Consider the following 23,794-nt stretch of genomic DNA (forward strand, 5'->3'; position numbering starts at 1 on the left):
CCACCCCTCTTTCCTGCCTATGCAGGGGGTTGGACTCGATGATCTATTGAGGTCCCTTCCGACCCTAACATCTATGAATCTATGATCAAAGTAGATTTCAAATGTTGTCCTTATGAGAGGACATTAGGATAGTTTGGTGAGTCTCATAGACATTCCTATGGATACTTCTGAAAAGGCAATCAACAGGACAAACATTTCCTCCCTTCAGGTCTCTTCTAAGTGGGTCAGGCAGTTCTCTCTGTGTTTTTTGCTGGAGGAAGGATCCGACTGTCTCCTTAAATGATGACATCGTACTGAAGCCACATTAGTAAGTAAAATATATAAAGCAATATACATTAAAGGAAAAAGTCAGTCTCCTTTAATGTGATAGTATAGAATTTCTATGCAGTGTTCTTTCATACCATTCAACATTTGAAGGCTCAGCATCATAGTTCAGCATCATGGAACTGTAATGTCATTTTTAATAAACTGTGCCATAGAATAGTGGAACATTGCTAAATTTGTACTTACAGATCTGGAACCAGAATGAAATCTGAAAAAAATGTAACATGCACACTGAACATTTTCCAGAGGGGCTGGAGCCAAGGAAATCCAATACGAAAAAGCTGCAGCTGTATTGAAACCTGAGGCCATTAAAGTACAGAGAAAGCACAAGTATCAGCTTTGAAATCTAATTTAAAGCCATAAACATTAATAATTGCATGATTGCTTCTATGAATTTCATCTTAATTGTAGGGTCTCAAAGAAATTGTGAAATCGTGTTTTTTGCTTTCCCAGTTATTCCCCTTGCATATCATTATTAGAATGGGATGGGGATCCAGGGTTACCTGTGGGGTGGCCATCATCGAGGGCATTCCGGTTTTCTGCTACTCTGTCCTCTATTGATACAAAACCCAATGCCTTTATGTCCTCTATTTTTGTCTTCAAGAGAAGAGAAAAGAAAAGAGAAAAATAGAGGACATAAAGGCATCAGGTTTCATATCAGTAGAGGACAGAGGACAACCAGATAGTCCTCTGTGATGGCCACCGTAGGTACCTGGATCTTTTCCCCTCCCTCACCCCTCTCCCCCCAACTTTTCCTCTCTTACCATTTGTGTGTTTGCTGGTGCATCCTTTCCCTGGTACAGGTCCCTCCCTCATGGTTTCCTGGTTATGAGGTTCTGATTTTCCCCTTCCCTCTTGCTTCCTTCCGTTTCAACTTGGTGTCTCGTCTGCCTGTGCCACGGTGGTGCCACAGAAGCAAACTCACAGGCAGGAAACCTGAAGCAAGATGGCCACAGGTCCAACTGCAGGCAGAGACTGATGACACCCAGGGAAGGGAAGTAGAAGCAGAGGGAGAAAATGTGGGTAGGGGCTAAGTGTGTGTGCATGCGCGCAGAGACAAACACACACACACACACACACACACACACACACACACACACACACACACACACACACACACACACACTATGAGGCTGAGCTGGCCTGGACTGTAAAGCCATGAAGCCAGGTGGTTAAAGTATGTTCAGTGGCCACAGGAGGCCAAACTTGCCTGGACTGTAAGTCATGAGGTGGCAGGAAAAGACCAGGATTCCAGGTCCCTGAGGTCATGGGGCATGTTTGTCCTGTTGATTGCCTTTTCAGAAGTATCCATAGGAATGTCTATGAGACTCACCAAACTGTCCTAATGTCCTCTCATAAGGACAAAGTTTGAAATCTACTCTGATCATGTTATCTATCAACCAAATTCTTGCTAGAAAACTTAATGTTTAAATTCAAGTATATCACTTTACTCATGCTTGAATCCAAAGGCTCACTGCCAGAAGAGATGTAGAACCGAGAACTGTTCATTTAAAGAGATTCTATCTAGATTTTTCAGACTATATATGAGAGGTGTTCAAAATAAAGTTCTAACTTAAACGATTCGAAATATGTTGCCTTCCAAACTGACTGGAGCTGCAACCCTGTTATAGAATTATTTAAACATGATAATATAAACGTTAATAGTGACATTTATATTATACCCATAGTAGGAAAAATGTTGTTTTAGAGGAGGTGGGTGGGATGGATATGTCTTAGAGTTTATCCTATAGCCTATTGTATATGCTGGACATAAATATTTTCCTATTTCATAACTATGAAGACCCTGCAGTGGAAACTAGTGCCCCACTATAATGCCTACAAAAGGGCCAGCCAGCTAGCTAATGAGAATGTAGCCTTGACCAGGCAGTGTCCCAACCACACTGCAGTTTTATACACAGGCACCAACAGCTATAGAATTCTATCAACTTGTGATGCATCAGAACTCGGGACTTTGGGATTCAGTGTTGTTTGTGAGTTCATTGGAGGAACCACAGTCAAGCCTTCGGGAGCAGGTTAGACGTCATTAAACAATCAACTAAAGGAGAAGGATATAACTGAGAGGCAATTCTGGCATATGATTGCTTGGAACCCTTGCTCCTATCCTGCTTCTCACACAGTCAGTTCTGTCCAACCAACATGATTACATTAATACAAGCCTCTTAAAGGGATGCTATCCTTACAGTTGTGCCACTTTGTAAATTATGATATAGTAAACACATATGTGTCTAAAGGTGCATGTGTATTTGGTGTATCCAGGCCTAGGAGTAGATAGAATCTGTGTCCCATTACCAACTCCCTAACTAGCCTCTTGTAAAACTCTTTCTAAATCCTGAAGTGTCTGCTTGACTGGACACTTCATGAAGCTGCAGAACTGATAATGGACTGGTATAGTCATGTACATTCCTCACTTATTAAAAGTATTTTTATTACCATATTCTGTATAATAAAGATTTGTTTTGGAGTTTCTTCTATAGCTTTCAACCAGTATATTAAGGAATTCTCCACTGCTGAGTCTGCTGTTAGGGCTGCCTAGTTGCTTGCTTTGTTGTTTACACTTTCTTTAATGTTTTTGTTTCTCTGTCTAAGTGGTTCCATGTTAAAATCTCAGTGTTTTGGTTGAGAGGGAAAAAGCCTTCTGCACAAGGCTATCCAAACTGCTTGCACCACTGGCTTCCTACTTGTGAAACAGTGGGCACTGACAGACATGCAGCTCCCCACTATAACTCATGGCACTTCACAGGAAGCGATATGAGTTAAACTGTTATTGCATTCCCTATGACCCAGCTCCAGCTTGGAGCTGGCTGTGTGTCTACAGCTGCTCTCCCCCAGCCTCACCCCATGCCTTCCAGCTCTGATGCTGTCTTCAGAATGGGAGAAGGGGAAGGGATGGATCTCAGTCTAGGGTTTGCCCAGCCTGAGCTGGAGGGAAGAGTGGACGGGCTGGAGCCCCTCAACCTCAGTGGGGCTGCAATCCACCAGCCCCACCCTCCAGGGCAGGCAGGGAAAACCCCAAACAGAAGTCCCTCCTCCCTCCCCCTGATTTCTGAAAACAGCATTGGGGTTGGGGCTGGGGTTGTGGCTGGGCTGTCAGCCCCGTCTTGCTCCTGGTGTGTGCTGACAGACATTAATGAAGGCAGTCCACTTTGGACCGCCTTCATCTGGTCCCTCATTACATGAGGGTTCAGATTGTCACATGACTGGGGACTTTTAAAGCACTCTCTGCAACCATGCTCTTCTGTCAGGGCACAGCTGTAGAGCACTTTCAACGGACCATTCCCCCAACAAATGTAACTTCTGTCTGCACCCAGTGACTATAGCTCTTGTCAAGTAGCCTATGTAAATTCACTGCTAAAACTAATAAACTGTTGTTCATGGTAATTCAAGACAATGTTGTGCTGGTGGTAGCAGGGTATTCTACACATTACATAGTTAGTATGAAGTATTTCCCCTCAGACACAGAAGGTTGTGAGGCAAGCCAACAGGAAACTTAAACTGAGTATAACCTTTTGTCAGTGTGCACTCACATCCCATTACTGCTAGCAGGGACTGTGCCTACAAGCAAAATTACCTCTAATTTTGAGTATATATCTTATCTGTATTTATTTGTGCTATCCTAGAAGGGAATGCCAGAGCTGTTCTTGAAACTCAAGACCATCCTGATCTCTGCAATATTCAAAATTTCTCAGTGAGCCCAATCCAAACAGTCTTGAAATAAATGGACAATATGCTTTCAATATGTCTTGGACCAGACCCTAAAAGAAAGGCTAGATTTGCCAAAGCTTTAAAATTAAAGTTAGAACTTGGCCTTGGCAGAACCTCCTTTATTTCATGGTACATTTGTAGTGGCAGCATCAGGCTATTTTCTGGTCCTTTGCCTGTCACTGTGACAGGCACATGACTTTCCTATTTGAATAAGGAAGTTATGGGATGGGTGCCATAGAATCGTGCAAGAATTTCCTGTCTAGGCCTTCTGATTAAAAAGCTGCTGTACAGTGTTTATTGTAGGAGCTGATAGAGCATGGCCTATAGGTTTTCTTGCTTGTTCTGTGCTCTTACTTCAAAAATATGATGGCTCTTTCCTGCCTGCATTAACCTTAGCCCAAATTCTTAACACACCAACTCATTTTGGCTTTTATTTTCTGACCAAGCCTTGAGACTCACACTTTGTTAAAATACTACTAGTTGAACCTGCACTTTGCTGCAGAAGATTAATTTGATTTTTTTTTTATTTTTTATAATCTTTTGTCATCATCATCATTTTCACTTTATGGTTCATGCATCATTGCTTGTTCCAACTCCAAAAGCTTTCAGACCATCATTTCCATCTGCTTTCTTCTCTTGTAGATTAACGATCTGGCCTTCAGATCTGGCCTCTGGAATAAGAGATTTAATTTATATAGATTTTGTTTGTGAAGCATATCTGAGGAGCCACTTCAAAGCCTCTGGCCCTTACGCTGGGAAACCAAGGAGGAAATGGGAGGGGAGGGGATCCTAGAAAACCTCAGTCCCTCAAGAGAAAGCATAAAAGTTGGGTCGAGGATGACTCCAACAAAAAAAAGGTTTTCAGGTAATTCTTGAAAAGCCACTAGGAACTCAGAGAAATAACCCTTGGGAAGGTCCTACCACTGAGAAGGCACTCCTCCAAAGTTGTTGGCACAGAAGCAAATGTAAGCGAGTGTCAGCTGATTTATAGTTGCATCAGTGGGACATAAAACGAAGCTATATCCTTCAGTTTTCTCAATCCCAAATGGTTAAAACTGCTCCATCAGCTTGCTTAAGCTGGAGACTAGTTTTGTGCACTAGAATTGTGTGCTTGAAGGCACTCAGACTACTCTTGTGCTTTTAAAGGGCTGAAGGGTTTTGGATAAGGGACTAAGATCTTGATATATCAATAAGTGACTCTGGAGGGTACTTATCAGAAATCAGGCCATTTACAGAGGCTTTGTTAAGCTTACATTCAGCCTAGATTTTATAATTTATTTCCTCTTTTACTTTAAAGAATGGTACAGTTATCATGTTTAGCTTTAGAATTTTGCATATGCTATTAAAGATGTGGTACCTCGTTTCTTTGTTTTCCTCTAGCTTCTAAATTTTGCATATATACATGTGAGAGGTATGGACAGCATAAAAAAAATACAATACCACAGTACTATATTTTAGCACATTTAATTTAGCTGTTGGCCACTAGATGGAGATGATAACTCTTGGAAAAAAATCAGGTCAGTCTTGGTGGAAATAAGGTCAGTCATGCATACTGGTCATTCCTTATACTTGCAAGAATTTATCCGGAAAAAAAATTACATGTATTTTCTGACATGCTAGAGAAAGTATGTGCTTGCCATGGCTAGACAGGAACTAATTTCTATGGCCTTAAAAATAAATGTTAATGTTATAATAATCTGACTTTTCTTTTAGAAAAGCAAGGGTTGTTTGTTTGTTTTTTTGAGGGGGGGTGTTTGTGTTTTTGTGTGTGATACCTGTTATCAGATGATGTGTACAAAAGATACCACTAAAAATCCCCTGTTTCTTGCATATTTTCTGGACTATCATGGCTTCAACATTCCAGCAACTTTCTACACTCCCTTGGAAAATGTTAAGCTAAAGCACTAATTATCAACTACTATGAGGGTTGTTGGTTGTAGTCTTGTTGGTTTAAGGACATAGGCAGACAAGGTTGTTTGGGTAGATGTAATATCTTTTATCAGACCAACTAAATTGTTGGACTAATTGTTCTTTGCAAGCTTTCGGGCACAAGCACCCTTCTTCAAGGTTGTGATCCTTGTGTTATCCCTATGCCTGAAGAAGGGTGTTTGTGCCCGAAAGCTTGCAAAGAACCATTCGTACAGCTACTATGAAGCATTTCCACTTCATTCCGCGAACATTATACAGGATACAGCACTTGCTTGAGGGAAATTGTTTATTATTAATTGAACTCTGACAGCACACTAGAACCATTTTGGGTAACAGCAATGAAAGTTTATTTTCATAATGAGAACTTCAACTGAATGAATATAAAAAGTATGGATTCTTTTTCCATACCACATGTTTGATGTGTCCACCGTACAAGCCATGTCTCCAAATAGGATTTTCCACCAAATAAGAGCCTTCTGTCAAATGCATCCGTGTTCCCATTGGCAGTTTCACTGTATTTGTGTGTGCATGTATGTGTGTATTCTGGCTTCCAGTCTATTTGATCTCCAAACTGATGGTCTCTCCACCTCTCCTCCCCCTTATAACATACTCTCGAGCTGATAATCCACATTCTGAACTCCATGAATCCCATTCTTTGCCCACATAATTCTTTTTACTTTTTAAAATTTTGTCTCCCAACAGAGTCTCAACAGAGGTGACTTGACTACCTCCCCTTAGCTCGCAATGGTCAGAATGCATTGTATACCAGAGCCATGAGATCTAAAATCAGCAGTCAACTGCAGTCCTTAGTTTATAAATATTTAACCTGGAGTTCTGTGTGAATTCAAGGAAAAGGTATATGAGAGGATAGAAGGGAGAAGAAATAGTTATAAGAACTATTATGGCCTTGCACATATTTGAATTTGACTTGAATTCAGAGGAGTGGCACATGCTGCTGTTTGCATTTCTCTGAAATAATTATTGCATTTCTAGTTTTTTGTGTCTTTCTGTTTTTAAACATTAACAATGTTTCTTGGTAGTTTCACTGTTACTAACCCCTTCAATAGTGCACTCTTTATCTAAGCACTCACTGAAAAGAGTACTTCTGCTTCATCTGTCTCCATGGAGCAAGTACATTTTAATTGTAAAAATAGCAAAAAATCTTGCCTGCTCATATTAGTGGAATACCTATGCATGCAAGTATCCTTAGCTTTCTACACAATAACTTCAACATGGTAAATATCTAGCAATGATGTGTGGATGTTTAGGCAAACAGCTGTACTAAGCATCATATACAATATACTGGAAAAATCAGGTAATAGCAAAATATTTAACAGAAGGGGCTTTTTCTCATAAGTGTCTATTGTATCAAACAGCTTTCATTTAAAAAACTTCAGTACAATATTATAATTTAACTGGTTTAGCTTTAAGTTTTAAAGTATACGTATTTGTTTTAGGAAATACTTGGTAACACTTCCTAATGAAAAAAAAAATGAATGTGCTGGTATACCTGAAATAAATTGCCATTTTTCTCTCCTAGCCATAGAACCTACGAGGTGATTTTTTTTAACCTAGTTTTAACTACTAATTAAAAATTAATTATAATTACTTTGAATTGCTTTTGCTCTGCATCTTATGTGTGCCATTCATAATAGATAATAGATACTGTATTCTTCTGCTTACCGAGAAATACAGTAGTTCCTGACTTCTGACTAGTTGTTTTGAAAGATGGACTGAGAATATGTATGTATCATGAAGCCTGTTGATCACCAATAGAAATAAAGAGCTCATCAGGCAGAAGCAATGTGTGGATATGAAATGGGATTCTCAGGATTAAAGTTTGTAAGAGGAGCCAACCAAATCCACTGTGCCATTCTGATGAACAACAAAGGTAATTTATGTGGCATAATGAGGATTTGTGTACGATTGACAGCAGGAGATTTCAATTACAGAACACTGTTATCAACAACCAAATACAACACGCTATGGTAAGAGGATTTTAGTGGTGCTGTATTTAGCAGGGAATCAAAAGCACTTATTGTTTTTGACCTCTCCCTCTGACAACTGTCTTATATTTTATATAACACTAACAGAGGTGACCATAAGACCTGTCAAATGTGTAAATGGTAAATATCACAGAGACAGTAAAAGAGTAACAAAAATATGGTACTAACATTTCCAAATAGTCTGTAGTTTAATGGTAGGTACACTGAGTTATAAACCAAGAGCCTACTAGTTCTACCCAGCTGTTCTATTGGCTATTGTTAATGTCTGCATGCACTTCACAAACCATATTAATTTGGATTGTATACTCCATTCTATACAAAAGCAGCTATCATTCACCTGGCTTGCAGGTAAGTCTTTCAGGTAAGTCAGCTGAGAGACTATTTCTTAAAGGGCTAGGATTAGAATCCACATCTGTAAATCTGATCATTAGCACCTGGTTTAAATCACGGGCCCAGCTTGCAGCATGACAATGCTTTTAAACTTGGAGTTCCCCCTCTGCACACCTCCACCGCTGATTAGTGGAGACAGCCTATTAGCCTTGCTGCTTAGTCCTGATGGCTGGGAGGTGAAAACCACGGTTTTAAATATGCCACGGGTTTTTCCTTCTGCCTCTTGCTGCTGACCAGATGGGAAGCAAAAACTATGCCATACTTAAAACCGTAGTTTTCACCTCCCAGCCATCAGGACCAAGCAGTGAGGCTGAGGGGGGCTCTCTGCCAATCAGTGAAGGCAGGGGATGCGGTGGGAACTCCAAGGTTAAAGTGCGCCACGAACTGGGCCAATGATTTAAACCAGGCCCTAAGGATAATGCTCCTCTATTTTGCTGCATTTCTTTCAGAATAGCCTAGTTGGTTGATTATCCTGTGTATAATCACAGGGCTGTGCTCTGGTTCTGGTGCCAGGAAAAGAAAATAAGGATCCTGTTAGCCAACATTCTAGTGCTGAATAGAAAACAATTGCATAACACTGGCAAAGTGTCTGTCCGGTTCCTGTGAACAGACAGGTCTACATCCAGAAAAACAGCCTTTTCCCCATTATAAGTTACTCCTGTAGATCAATTTAAAGAGCTCTGTGCTGTGTAGCTAAACTACAAGTTCAAGCAGATGGAAACACGTGGGATAAAATAGTATATAACCATGCAATTAAAAACTGTGTATACATTGGGGAACAAATTGAAACTGTGAGGGTGACTAATTCTGGCATTTCCTTACTCCTAGGTGACTAGCCCCCAAAAATCTTACTGTTCTTTTAATGTTGTGTTTTCTATGGAACATATATGACTTGGTGATAAATCAGCATGAAGAATGGTTGTAGCCATTAATGATTTTTATATTGCATAATACTGTATTTAGATGTTATGTTAATGTTGGTTTTGCTGGTTACTATTTGGGCCAATGTAAGCTGTCTTCGTAGTGTGTTTTATTGTGTATTTAGATACACACAAGCTGTAATAAAAGAATATCCATCTAGTGCTTTGGGTGCCCTTGAGAATTTTTAAAATATCATATTTATTCAAATACAAGGCAAGGTCCCTGGCCCCCACCCCCAATCAACATGGGGGAAAAAGCCCCATATCTTATACTTGCATACATGAAAACCTCATTAAATACATTGACTGCCAAAAGCAGCATGATTTCAGTAATGAAAAACAGCTATGAAGATAATTAAATGTAGTCAACAATGGGCATGACTATAAAAACAAATGACCCATATTGGGCAAAAATACCAATGGAAGCCTACCACAAGCATAAGTTAGTGCAGCTTATCTGAATAAAGTGCATGGTAGTGCCTATTGCTCTCAGTCACCCTCAATGCTGACACTTTTTCAAGTCATGGTGAATCACTACAGTGAATACATTTCAACTTCTTCTTCGCTCCCACAGCTGAACTATGCCTTTCTTTCCTATTTCCAATTATGGAAACCAGTGCTAATTGTCTGGCAAACATCACCAAATGGGGCAGCAAGCAGTGCAGCCAGAATCCTTCTGTCATCCCCTCTCTCAGCCTGTCATAGAAATCATAGAAAATTAGGGTTGGACTGGACCTCAGGAGGTCATTTAGTTAAACCCCCTGCTCAGAGCAGGACCAGCCCCAAGTAAATCATCCCAGCCAAGGCTTTGTCTAGCCAGGTCTTAAAAACCTCTCCTCATAAATCATGTGCCCCAGCCCCATAACCATTGTTGTTGCCCTCCACTAGACTCCCTCCAATTTGTCCACATCCTTTCTGTAGTGGGGGGAGGGGGGGCAAAACTGGACACAATACTCCAGATGTGGCCTCATTAGTGCCTAATAGAGGGGAAGAATCACTTCCCTTGGTCTGCTGGTAACACACCTACTAATGCAGCCCAATATGCCTTTAGCCTTCTTTGCAACAAGGGCACACTGTTTGCTCATATTCAGCTTATTGTTCACTGTAACCCCCAGGTCCTTTTCTGTAGGGCTGCTGCTTAGCCAGTCAGTGGGAGATGAACAAACTCAAGGCAAATAATTCTATTCTATACATGAAAAGTGATAAATATATACATTTTTCATATATAGAATCTAATTACTGGGGTGGTTGTCTTATATTCAAGGTCATCTTATATTCAAGTAAATATGGTAACGTAAAAAAAATTAGCAAATCTGTCAGTTCCCTTGGGCCAACTCAGTTACAGAGACAGCATCAGCAAAAATAAAATTAATCCACACAGAGCCAGTCCTGTGCCTCACCTGCAAAAAAGGTAGGTTTCACTGCCTGCACATAAGAAGGCTGAGCACCTGATTATAGGGTTTGCTTGAAGGAAACTGAAAGAATGTTGTACAAGATTTTGCTCATGCATCTAGAGAATAGATCCCTGTATCCAGAAGGTCAGGATGTGATTTATGACCCTTACTTTCCAGAAAGCAACCCTCTTTCTTAAAAATGTACTTTCTGGAGACAGGCTGCCTCAGGGCACTACTAAATCTAGGAGCCTTTTCACCTATAGATCAGCAGTTTGAATCCAACCCTCTTTAGGAAGGCTTAAGAATTCCTATATCATGGATATTTGAGGAAGCATTTGTTGTGGTTCAGCATCAGCTCCCATGTCACAAACTCATCTGGACACATTGCACTGGCTAGCAATCAGCAGGGAGGCCAAGTTCACATACCAAAGAGACTGTACCACTCCTGCAACCTCTATACCAAAGAAAGTTGGCCTTCTCCACCCATTCCCCTGCTACCAGTCCATAAATGAGACAAGCTGGCAGAGCCCCATGGAAAGCCTCTCTTGTAGATAAACTGAGGATTTCATCCCTCTTATGTAATATGCTTTAAGGTTTGAGCATTATTTTAACAGCAAGATGCCTGGATTCTCGTTCTGATTCTGCCAGTGACTCATTGGGCGTTCTTACTCAGAGTAATAGGTTACTTTGCAAGAAACCCCAATGACTACCTGTGAAGTAACTCAGTATAATTAATAATGGTAGAATCTGGTCCCATCCTTGAAAGAGCCACTTAACCTTTCTGTGATTCAGTTTCCATGTAAAACTACAATTTTTTTAGGTGCTTAGAGATGTAACTAGTGAATGCCTACAAAACCATTAGACAAAAAGGGCTGATACCTATTTCTCACTCTTATTCTGGCTTGCTGTGAGCTAGAGTGAGTCATTTAGCCAAAGTTTCCAAAAGCAGCCTCTCAGGAGCTCCTGGGCTTACACCAAGGGCTTGATTTTCAGAAGTGCTGAGGATCTGTAAAATCCTTTGGGCGCATCTACACATACATTTACTTTGGCTTAGATTTACTCTGGTGTAAAATAAGCTGCAGCAAGGGTTTTGGGGCAGGTGTCTACACACGTGGAAATTAGGGAGCAAATTTGCACCCAGTTCCCTGCAGCCTTGCAATGGGCCCCTGCCACAACATGATGTGATCATCAGGGAGCGGGGAAGCTCCCTGCTACCAGGGTAGGGGGATATTGTCCCTACCTGGGCATGCAGGGTGGGGGCTGGGAGCTTGTTCCCCTCCATCAGTGTGGAACTGGGAAGGGAACAGGCTGGGGAACTTTTTACAACAGTCCCCCCCCTCCCCATTCTGTGCTCATGGAATTGGGCAGGGAACAAGCTCCCCAGTCCTCACCAGCAGGGAGCTCTCAGTGCCAACTCCTATTCTGAGAGATCCTGATCTCCCAGCTTGTGCTCCATGGTTTTGGACTTGGTCTGGGAGGCTCTTATCTTTCAGCCTGAGCTCCGCAGTTGCGGGGCCAGTGCTGGGGGACTCATCTCACAGTCTGAACCCTATGACCGTGGGGCTCAGGCTGGGAGACTCTTATCTTGCAGCCTGAGCTCCACAGGGGTTGCGGGGCTCAGGCTGGGAGACCCTTATCTCCAAGTGTTGGCTTGATAAGGGTCTCCTAGCCTGAGCCCTGCACCTGTGGAGCTCAGGCTAGGAAATAAGGGTCTCCCAACTCCCCAGTCATGATGGCGGAGTAGGGATTTCCTAGCCCTCGCTCCCCGATCCTGATTTGGGAGCAGGGAGCGTAGAGATCACTGCTGCCAGGGCAGAGGTACATAGTCACTGCCCAGGCTCCTGTGGCAGCTCCCTGGGGGCAGGGAGCTATCTCCTGCCCTTTGATGGATGGCTAACTGGGAGCAGATTTTGCTCCCGGCCAGGCGTCTACACAAGCACTATGGTGCTGTTACTAATCCTGAGTACATTTGCTACTTGCATTTGCAGGTACCAAATTTACTCAGTATTAGGGACATTTTCTGTGAAGTAAGCATGTGCACATGTAGACACGCATGCTTACTTTGCAGCAAACTATGCTAATGTGGATTTAAGCATCTTGTGTAGACATGCCCTTTGTCCTTAATTATTTTCTCATAATACAAAGCATTTTGGTACAGGATCTTGTCTTTAGTATTTTTACAGTATCTAGGACAATATGGTCTGAATCCTAAGGGAGCATTTAGGAGCTGCTAAGGTAAGTATTTAGTAACAATCTGTTTTCATGCAAGTCAAGTCCTGACTTGATCTCCAGTCTAACTTCAAAAGCATTATTTTGAAAGAAACAGTCCAATTCCTTGCTGTGTATGATTTAGGAAGATAAGGCACTCCCTAAATGCCAGATTGAAGAAATTATGTAGCATTCATAGAATGTAATTACATATGTCCTGAAGGTCCTTTGCACTCTTATGTGCTGTTTATATAGCCCACAATATTTAGTGGAAGTAAGCAATGGACAGGAACTTTGCACAGGCCCATTATCATAAAGAATTAGATACATTGGCTGTTTAGCTCTGTTTCTAATCTCTTGCCAGTGGCCAATAGGATTTATGCTCTTTTGAATTAAGGATATAACCTAGATACAGCACACAGTAATTGCACAGTTTCATAAGCAAGCTGGGTCTTCCTTTCACAGGGCAAGTAGCGTGTGATGTGCTTTAAAATTCACATCATTGCTTGATTGAATCTCAAGGTCATGGAGAGGTCAGCTGGTCCCCTAAACAGCTTAGAGAAAGAAACACTCCTAGATGTAATGCACATAGTTAATCAGCATGTCAAAATTCTGCAACAGTAGACAGTATCTATGTTGAACATGCTTGAAAGTTGTCTTTCTGGTTGAATGTTACCAGTCACAAACATTCTGCTTCATTATTCTTTTTGCTGTCTTTCCCTGAGGTGCAAGGCCAGTCTCAAAGTTCCTGCAAACATTTGCAGGATTACCTGCCAGAGTATCAGGTCTGTGGTGCAGGGACTGGTGTGTAAAATATGATTGTGCAGTGCTCTGCATGATGAATCTGGGTGATGCTTGGCAGTCCAGTCTAGAGAGAGCACACATCATGATATGCATATAGGAATATCAACCTCATGTTCCATATTTCTATGTTTCAATGGGATCACAAACAGAGGAGCTGTGGGGAGGCAATGGGGATCTTCATGCCCTGTGTTTTGGCCACCTGGGGTTATTTTAGCATCTCTTGAGCAGGGAGCCAGATACCTGCTGGCTGCTATTCGAGATCCCAGCCATGAAGGAACAGTTGGGAGAATTTGGTGGTAGCAACAGCAGCAGCAGCAGGAGGGGAAACCCTCAGCTTCCCTCCTTGCTGCCTGCAGTCCTTGTCCCTTCACTGGAACAACAAACAAACACCCACTTCCCAACTATCCCAGGACCCCCACCCATCTTTCCAGTCCCCAGACAGCTGCTTCCCAGATCACATATCATATCACCCAAACATTGCTTGACACGTTTCAGCCATGGTCAGCATCCCCAGCCACAGCTGCCATACTTGGTGCAGTTATATGTTCTACTCTTGACACTGTTTTGGACAGGAAGTGGAAGTTTATGATGAGATGCAAATATACAAATTTGTATTATGTAATTTAATTAAATGTCAAACCTCATGCATTCCCGATCATACAGGTATCTGAGCAAATGAAACAGACTACACTAGCTAACTGAATTAAAACAGGAGACATCCGGCAGGTGAGTGTTTGGGTTAATCAGATTTAATTTCAGCAAGTGTAACTTTCTTATACCAGATCTGTGTTTAGCAGGCACTAAATGAATATAAGATGCTTTGGGTCAAGATGTTAGAAGTTGCATAGTCTGGATGGGATACTGGTTCTATCTGATCTCAGTGTGGCTAGTATTTTTTATACAGAATGCATCTAAATTCTTTGAAAGGACACTTGCTTTCAATCAGGCCGTAGATTTCAAATTTGAACATATTATTCTAGACTGTCTGTAGCAGAAAACTGCCTTGATCCTCTGTTTAAAGAACCTGGTCTTATAATAGCAGATGACCAATGTAGAATGGAAGGATAAAGTTCCACTAATGTAATAACCAGTTCATGGAAGACTGTGAAAGGTCTAGTGCAGGGGTGAACAATTAGTTTGGCTGGTGGGCCATTTAAAGAGTTTTGGTGATCTGTTGAGGTCTGCACACATAAAATCACTGTGGGAGCAGCTGCAGGTTAAATCCAATCAAGTAGTAGGCCAGATCAGGCCTACAGGCCATACTTTGCCCACCCTTGGTCTAGAGGTAAACAAGACTAGGCCAGCTTCAGCATTGTTAGCCAGTTCTCTGTACGTTTACCGGGTACTATGCACTCACATAATGGTCTTGTTCTTTGTTGTTATCAGTGGGAGTTTGTCTTGAGCAGAGATTGAGTAAAAACTGAGTCAGAATTGCAGATCACCACAGTTACGGAAGTGATAATTAATGCAAGTCTTATGAGTTCAACTAAGAGTGAATAGTTATTTCCCTGGCTTCCTGTCAGTCATGGCCTAATTTAGTTCTTTATATCAAAGAAATTTACAACTCTTAAGTATGCTAAAACTATAAATACATGAAGAATAATGTGACATCCATGCCTGCATCATCAATAGTGCATTTTTGTAGATAGGAACTCTTGACTATTTATATACACTGGGCGCATCTACACATACAATTAATACGCCTGAATTTTCTTTACAGGCCTCTAGGCATTTTCTTTACAGAAAATTCAGGCTCATTAAAGCACTCTGGGATACATGTCTACATGAGCACCCCTGTCAGGAGCAAATTGCACCTGACAGGAGCAGCCCAGTCCAGGGCTGCTTCTGCCCTGCTCTGCTCCCCTGCAGCAACCAGGGGGAGCTCCAGGCTCCCACAGGTGCCTGCTCTGGGGCTGGCAAGGGGCACCGCTCCTGATCCTGATCCCCACATGGCCAGGAGAGCCATCCGTGTTTGGGGAGTCATGTGGGAATCAGAAGGGTCCGGATCCCCATGGAGCTGGTAGCCAACATCCCTGGCAAGCGGGAACAGCTCTCCCAGACACATGGGGATCAGGTCGCAACTTGATCTCCATGTAGATGACATGCAGCAATCCCAGCTGCTGGGACAGCTGTCCTGACTATGTGGGGATCAGGACAGGTCCTGATCCCCATGTGGCGGGAAGACAGCTGCACCTGCAGCTGGCACAGCTCCACACCTCCCCTTCCTCCCCTACCCCAATAGGGGCTTAGCTAGGCCAAAACCATGGAAATACATTCAGATTATCACATATGGCATTCAGACATAGCTGCCAGGATTCTGCCCTTTCTCACCAAAGAAGACACAAGGTTTCTTCACTCCTTTAGATAAAGAAGCAAGACCCATCTTTTTCACTAAATATCCCTTCAATAAAACCACCCTGGTTAACATTCCAAGAGGACAGTATGAGATGAGAGCAAAAAGAGGAAGGAAAAAGAAAGAGGAAGAAAAAAACCTGGCATTAGATAAGAGAAGGATACAAAAGAAACTTGGAAATGGTGAGAGACAGATAAGATTAAATCAGGATTTTCTGAATGCTAAATGAAATGATGCCTAGGTACAGTATGAAAGATGGGACAAACAGACAAGCTGTCTATAGGATGAAAAACAACACTGTACTGAGTCACATTCCAAAGGTTTGCTTCATTGCCTTAAGGGTAAGAAACTTACTGTGTCTAGTTCTCGTCTCCTTTACAGCAATTTAATATTTATTATTTGTATTATTACAGAGCCAACAGGCTCCAGGCAAGATTAGAGCCTGCTGTATTTGGCACTGCTCATGTGGGGATAGTGGGCCCCTGAGAGCCTACAGCCTTAACTAGAAAGGATAAGAGGAAAGGAAGTATTTTCCTCGTTTTATCAATGAAGAACTGAGGTATAGATAAAGTGACTTCCTCAAACACCCTCAAGGTGAGAACCAAACCCAGATCTCTAGGGTCCCAGTGAAGTGTTTTATTCATCAGACTGTTCTTCTGGCTTGTCATTTGACTTCTGTAGCTCCATTGATGGTCCCAGTTTACACTGGGGTATAGAAGAGAAAATGTGTGTCAATAATGGGCAATTTAATTTACAAACACTGAGAAGGTCATTTGGTAAGTGCCATCACAGACAATCCCTAAATACTTGCACAGTTCAAATTTAGCCTTATTGCTAGCATTTTTGGCACTGAAGAGAATGGAGAATACCACGTTCAAAATCTAGTGAGCAGATTGTTTGATACCATCTAGTTTTCACATTGTCCCCATTGTTTTCCTCAGCCACTATCAGTTTGTAATAGATTGGTTAATTTATTTTCCCTAATGTAAGTGCCTGGTTTTAGATTTTTTAGATTTGTACTTGATATTTAATAAAGCTAAGATAAGCTTTTGGGGCTTTCCTTTGAGAGCACAGCTATAAAACAGGGAACAAAGTCCTTAAGAAACTCTGGAAGAAGCCATTTATGTTTGATATTTTTAGTCATATTTTTATAGCTCAAGGTGGGGAATTACATGGATAGGCTGGAACTCTATTTGTAGTCCCTCACTAATGAGGAATATAGATCCTTGAAGACTAGCTGTCTTAGACAAAGCAAGGATGCAGGGAAAATGGGCTGGCATACACCCTACTTTGTCAGTGAGACCAACAGAACTTGGTGAGCTGAGGAGTGGTAGGAAAGATATTTGGGTTTTTTTGCTCACTTTGAAAAGGACTTAGTACCACCCTTTCTCACAGGGGTTGCTGCAGACTTCTAAGGAGAGGGGGAAGGGAAAGCCCTGACTTTAAGAATACTACAAAGTGACCCCTGTGGAGATGAGCTGTAAAAGGAAAGCTCCTGGTAGGTTCTTCTGTTTTGAAAACTCCACTACTGATGTTTTTCTTTTGTTTGATTTGTCCTAGTCCAGTATAACTCCCTCTGTATGTAGTGTTAGATGTTGTGCCATAGTGCCAACCCTGCACATTCAAAAATTCATGAGGCAGACTCCAAAAATACATCAGATAAACTGGAAAAATTGCAAGACTTGTTAAAAAAAAGAAGTTCCAAGAAAAAATAAATTAATACTGTAAAAAGTGCAGTTGAAGAGAAACTTCAGTTTCTACCTTGATCCACCCAAGGCAATCCAGAGGGCCTTCCTAAGTCTACTGCTATGGGTGTTACTTTTTAATGTATGCCTGTATTAGAAGCTGGTTCTGCATATGCCTGTAGGTCCCAGTGGTAGACATAATTCCCAGAACTGGTGGTCTCAGTGGGGGCTGCTATGTGGGATCACTCCATCATCCAACTGTGTCGCAGGGTACCTTTGGTGCCTGCCACTTTAAGATGTTTGAGCAGGCTGTGGAGCAGCTGGCAGGTGTGGTGAGGCTTAACGAGGCAGTCACATGACTGCAAGAAGAATCCTGGATTGGAGGATGAGGCTGGGCAGCCTCAGTATAAACCCAGGTCCTCAGACCTAAGCAGGCAGTTGCTGCAGGGAGCTAAGGTGATAACATCACCAGCTGGAGCTACTGCTCCCAGACTCCCTGGAGGTCAAGGATAGGAAGTATGGGGGTGGAAGAGGTTCCTGGTCCTGGGGAATGACCTAAAAATACAGCCTGTGGTGGGACTGCCTGTGGCAGGGTGGTCACTAGGAAACGCCACATCTGTGCTTCCCCAGTGAAAAGTGAGGATGGGGCTCTGTATAGCCTCAGCCCCCATGACCTGGTGGGTTACCCTGTAGAAGGTAACAGGGTCTGTAGAAGGGACAGATGAGGGGTCCAGGCATGTCATCAGGGGCCTGAGGCCCAACGGGTGTAAGGCCTAGTAGCCCTGGTGAGGGGGCATGTGTGAGGGAGAGGGCTAACTGCTCAGGAACCTAGCCAGGAAACCCTTGATTGGTCAATGCTGGGGCCAGGACCAGAACAGTCAAAGGGCCACAAGGGATGCTCAGAGCCAGGGGCCTGGAGTTCCAACTGGCCTAGAGGTGAAGCCAGGGCCTGTGTGGCCAAAGGTCCCAGAGGGGGCCACTGCTGAGATGGAAAGGGTTCTAGGGAGTTTGCAGTCCTGCAAGATGGTGGAGATTAGGCCACCTGATTAGGAGGGACCCGGGTTGGGGTCCAACATGACAGACTGGAATGTAATGGGGCCCAGTGTGGGGCAACAGCCACATAGTGATGCCATCTGTGAGGCATGGGACAGTGTGTAGGGGTAGTACAGAGACGTATATTACGCCCTTGGCATTGGGCATTAAATGGGCAGCCCCCGCCTTATAAGCATCTATTTTGGTTACATCAAAGGTGTGGCAGGTGAGGCAGGTGGGTGGGCTGCCCTAGACAGGTGGGCAGGTCAATGGTTAGATTGGCCACAAAACAGCCCTCTATCAAGCTGTAGTGGATGACTTGTGTCTCTTGCTTCCTGAGACCAAATTTATTGTCTATGTGACAATTAATGTGAATTTACTGAGCTAATTTGCTTGTCTGGAAATATTTTGCAAATAATCTTAAAACTTTTACATACATGCATTTGACCAATGCATCTTTTCTCAAGCAGTGGCTCAAAACCTAGCTGTCAGGCTAGTGATGGTGAGTTACAGGGTGTGGGATAGCATATAGGAGTGTTGTGGTAGGTGAGAATGAGTTGATTGTTGTCTGGGATCACTGATTTAAGAGGTTCAGTGCATGCTGGATTTGCTGGGTGCATGCATAGTTTTGAGAGTGAAGGTAGGTACTCTCGGAAGGAGATGGTGTGTCAGTCAACTTGGTAGCCTAGGGAAGACTTGTGGCTGGGGCCTTTCTACTAGGCAAGAGTTTAAGATCTGGCTCAAGTTGCCAGGCTCTCGATGGGAGGGAAGGAAGTTTCTCTTGAAACCAGGTCAAAGATTTGGGTGGGGTGAAATATCTGAGATGGTTGGGATCTCTTTGAGAGCCAAAAACTAGTGCTGAATTCCACTCAGGTTCTGTTTTTGCAAATCAGCTGCCCATCACTGCCCTTCCACATCTCTCTTGGTGCTACACTGGCAATGTTGCTGTTTCTTCCTGGTAAAATAGTGCCATCTATTGGCTGGGCCTCATCTGGATTTCCAGTGTTTTCAGAATTTCATGTGGCCCAATCCTTGCAGTGCAGCTCATTTGGAAGGGAGAAGTTTGTGAATGCTTGAGATGCATCCACAGATGCATCTCAAGCAGGTCCAAGGAGGTGATCCTCCCCCTCTATGCGGCACTGGTCAGGCCGCAGTTGGAGTGCTGCGTCCAGTTCTGGGCACTGCACTTCAGGAGAGATGTGGACAGCATTGAGAGGGTTCAGAGGAGGGCCACCCTCATGATCAGGGGTCAGCAGGGCAGGCCCTACGAGGAGAGGCTAGGGGACCTGAACCTGTTCAGCCTCCACAAAAGAAGGCTGAGGGGGGATCTAGTGGCCTGTTACAAACTAGTCAGAGGGGACCAGCAGGCATTAGGGGAGTCCCTGTTCCCCTGAGCACTACCAGGAGTGACTAGAAATAATGGTCACAAGCTGGCAGAGGGTAGATTCAGACTGGACATCAGGAGGCGCTACTTCACTGTCAGGGCAGCTAGGACCTGGAACCAGCTTCCAAGAGAAGTGGTGCTGGCTCCTACCCTGGGGGTCTTTAAGAGGAGGTGAGACGAACACCTTGCTGGGGTCGTTTGACCCCAGTACTTGTTCCTGTCATGGCAGGGGGTCGGACTTGATGATCTGCTCAGGTCCCTTCTGACCCTACCAACTATGAAACTAAGTGCTCAGTGAGGAGTCAGAGAGTTTATTATAATTTTTATTTTTTTATATGAAAGAAGGAGGGCAAGAAGGAACTGGAAATGGCTTGGTAGTGTGTAATATGATTCCAGGGTAATACAATATTGTGGCTGAAAACTTTACTTTTAAGTTTCCTTAGCTTATTTTGGTTGTGGTTCTAATGGCAGCTGTAACTTACCTTCCTTGCATATTTGAAGCAGTTGCTATTATATATATTATATATACTTCTTTACTGTCCGAGCCCCCAAGGTCTGGAACAGCCTGCCACCGGAGGTGGTTCAAGCGCCTTCATTGAACACCTTCAAGATGAAACTGGATGCTTATCTTGCTGGGATCCTATGACCCCAGCTGACTTCCTGCCCTTTGGGCGGGGGGCTGGACTCGATGATCTTCCGAGGTCCCTTCCAGCCCTGATGTCTATGAAATCTATGAATATATTATTGAACTTCCCCAAGAGGTCACTGTCAGTTGGCAATAAGCATATGTGCGCACATAACATTGGGCTGAGGGTAATATTTCAGACATGTTGAAAGTTAACAAAAAACTGACATGAAAAGGTCTCCTCGAATGTAACTGTAGCACCATTACATGGTTGCTTTGTCAGCAGAAGCTTTGGCGTGAATGAAAGTCTTGTATTCACTCTGCAGAGGAAAATTACCTGGTCTATTTTAATAAGATTTTAATGTGAGGGCCATAGGAATTACTGTATTTGTTTAAAGAAATGCACACACCAACTGCAGATGCTTCCTCAGCCTGACGAAGGATATTTATACCTGAAAGCTTGCAAAGAAGAATTTTTCCAACTATTTGAATTGGTCTAACAAAAGAGATCAAATTTACCCAATAAACCTTATCTGCCTTTGTTTAAAGAAGGAATTTAAGTTTTTAAAAAGCTGTATTTTAGCTGTCGCATGCTCAGGTCTGTGCATGTGCCTGTGTTTGTACACAACAGAGCTACAAATATTATTTCAACACCCCTAGTTTCGTATTAATGCCAGCAGGAAGTCCATGTGTACAGTCACTCTACCTTTGCAACACCCTCCCCCTGCCTCTCCAGAGGAGGAGCTTCTCTTGCACGCAGCTAGTCACTGCCAGATCCCTTTTTTGGTGGTTTCTGAAGGCTGACAGAAATAATCCGTATCAACCAGGGCTCAAATTGTAATTAATTTCATTTGTCCACTTGGCAGGGATCTGAAAGGGAAGGAGCCCCCTTCCTCCCTCCTTCCCCGCTCGGCCGGTGTTTGGATTGACACAAGGTGGGAGAGTGAAGTCATCAAGCCTGGGAGAGCAGTGGGTGTGCTGGGAGCAGGGCTGAGAAGGAAGGAGTGAAACGCCAGCTGTGCTGATAAGTGGAGTTCCATGTATGTTTGTGCAAACCTGGCCAGAGAGTACAACTGAGGAGAAGCCACGTCCCACCTTCCTAGAGGCTCTGATCCAGGGACCTGAGCAAGGGTAGGAACAATGGTTTTTTCTTATTATTTTTCCCTTAAAAGAAAAATAGCCTGTCAGAAAAAAATACATATCTCTCTCCCAAGTGTTACATCAGTGAACCAGGAAACTGTCTCCTCACCTCTTGTTGCTTTGTTTTCTGAAGTTCCAGCATTACCTGATTTTTAGCTGTGGATTGTGTGTTTAAACTGAGAGAGGAAAGCACTACTTTGTTAGGAAGTATATGGGCGGGGAGAAGCTAGGCTTGCAATCAAGTGGAAATGAGTTTATTGTGCTAGGGGAGCCTGTGTCTGCAATAACAAAGTTTCAGATGAAAGGAGATGAACTTTGTTATTGGCACTCAAAAGAAAATGTCTGGTAAAGTGCTGTTTTGCTAAACATTTATCTTACTCTATTTGAATTATTTGTTGAAGCTGGAGATAATTTAGGCTATTTACCCTATCTGGGTAGGCCATTAAGTACTTAATAGCTGATGGGTTTGAGTCCTTTAAGTAAAAGATTCCCTGAGTTCTCTTATTGTCTGGGCTCCATTAGCAATCAGTTAGGGGAAGCAGCTCCTGGCACATTCCCAAAGATGTGACTCTACCCCAGAAGCTTCCCTGGTGCGTTTGGAGGAGATGTTACAGTACAGGTCCAGGAAGCTATGAGAGCTCCTACTAAGAAGGAGTGAAACTCCCCAAGAGGGTGCCACTCAATGGGCCAATGTCTAAGTCGGGGAGAAGGAGGGGAAAGCATCAGGGAGGAAAGCTATCAAGTTGTTGCTTTCAGTTGAGGAGCTCCTGCTGCTGCCTGGGTGTGGCCAAGTGAGCCTGACAACTTGTTTGAAGTTACTACCACTTTTTTGTCAGTTTACCCCCATAACCAGTGTGGGCTAGGCCAGGTGGGGGGTTATGAGAAGAGAATCTCCTGTTCATTCCCTTCATCAACAACATTCCTTTAATCAACATCTCCGTTTCCCCTAGCCGTATTCTCTTCTATGTGCATTGTCCTAAACTAACCTTTGCTGTCTTTGAAAGCATGTTACTTGTTTATGTTCTGTCACTTAGCCAGTCTTTGCTCTAGATACAATTAATCTTTGTGTTTCTTTCCTATTTAAACTTCTCACTCCTGATTATAGCAGCCATGCAGTCAGTCAGTTTACCCAGCAGACTAGACTCCTAGGCTAGAGATGGGCATTACACATAAACTGGTTTAAATGATCAGAAACTGGTTTAAACCTGTAACAGAAGAGACATTTAGTTCACATAAACCAGTTTCAAAATGGCTGAAACCAGTTTGAGATCAACCTGGTTGGATGTAGTATCAGACTTAACTGATTTGGCTCAAACTAGTTTATGCAATGCCTGTCCCAGACCCCTTGCTAGTTTAAGTTAAATCAGACTCCCCCAGCATCCTGGCATGCTCTCTTGGGTGGGTGGGGCTCTCTGCACCACAGCAGAGCTGGCCCCTCCACTCCGCTCTTTAGCGGGAGCAGGGACCGGCCCTAGTGGAGGGACCAGCCAGCATGGCCCTGTTAAGGCAAAGTGGGCAGGGCGGGTGTTAATTCTTCCCTCCTTCCCCCACTGCACCCAGGGTCAGCCTGTCTGCTGGGGAGCAGAGGGGAGGGGGCTGCAGCAGTGGCCCCTGGAGCTGGTAGACCCAGGCTGCAGGGAAGGGACGGAGGGAGGAATTAACCCTTCTCCCTGCACCCTTCACCTTAACAGGGCCATGCTGGGTTGGTTGTCCCACAGGGTGGGAAGGAGGACTCTGTGAGGTGCTGGATGGGGACTCTTCCTCCTCCTCCCCTTACCCCCCCTCGCTGCCCTGGCCTGGGAGTGGGGGGCTCCATGCGATGCTGCCCAGCCTCAGAGTCGGGGTGGGGGGCAGGGGGAGGCTCTGTTCCATGGTGG

At 43.5% G+C, this 23,794-nt stretch overlaps 1 protein-coding gene and 1 long non-coding RNA gene across 6 annotated transcripts in view; one reads left to right on the forward strand and one right to left on the reverse strand.

Annotated features, from left to right (window-relative positions):
• The window catches only part of LOC112551000, a 40,243-nt gene that overhangs the window by 16,079 nt on the left and 370 nt on the right, over window positions 1-23,794 (reverse strand). The gene's annotated exons all lie outside the window — the stretch shown is intronic.
• Window positions 21,480-23,794, forward strand: part of PIK3CB (phosphatidylinositol-4,5-bisphosphate 3-kinase catalytic subunit beta) — a 181,609-nt gene continuing 179,294 nt past the window's right edge. For 2 of the 5 annotated variants that reach the window (XM_025209412.1, XM_006028076.3), the window contains exon 1: window positions 21,483-21,908. The gene's annotated coding sequence lies outside the window, so the exon portion shown is untranslated. Of the gene's footprint in view, window positions 21,909-23,794 lie in introns of all 5 variants that reach the window. The other 3 variants (XM_025209421.1, XR_003095105.1, XM_025209409.1) reach the window with 3 other exon arrangements.

This window comes from Alligator sinensis, unplaced genomic scaffold (assembly GCF_000455745.1).
Source record: "Alligator sinensis unplaced genomic scaffold, ASM45574v1 scaffold572_1, whole genome shotgun sequence".
Classification (NCBI taxonomy): Eukaryota; Metazoa; Chordata; order Crocodylia; family Alligatoridae; genus Alligator; species Alligator sinensis.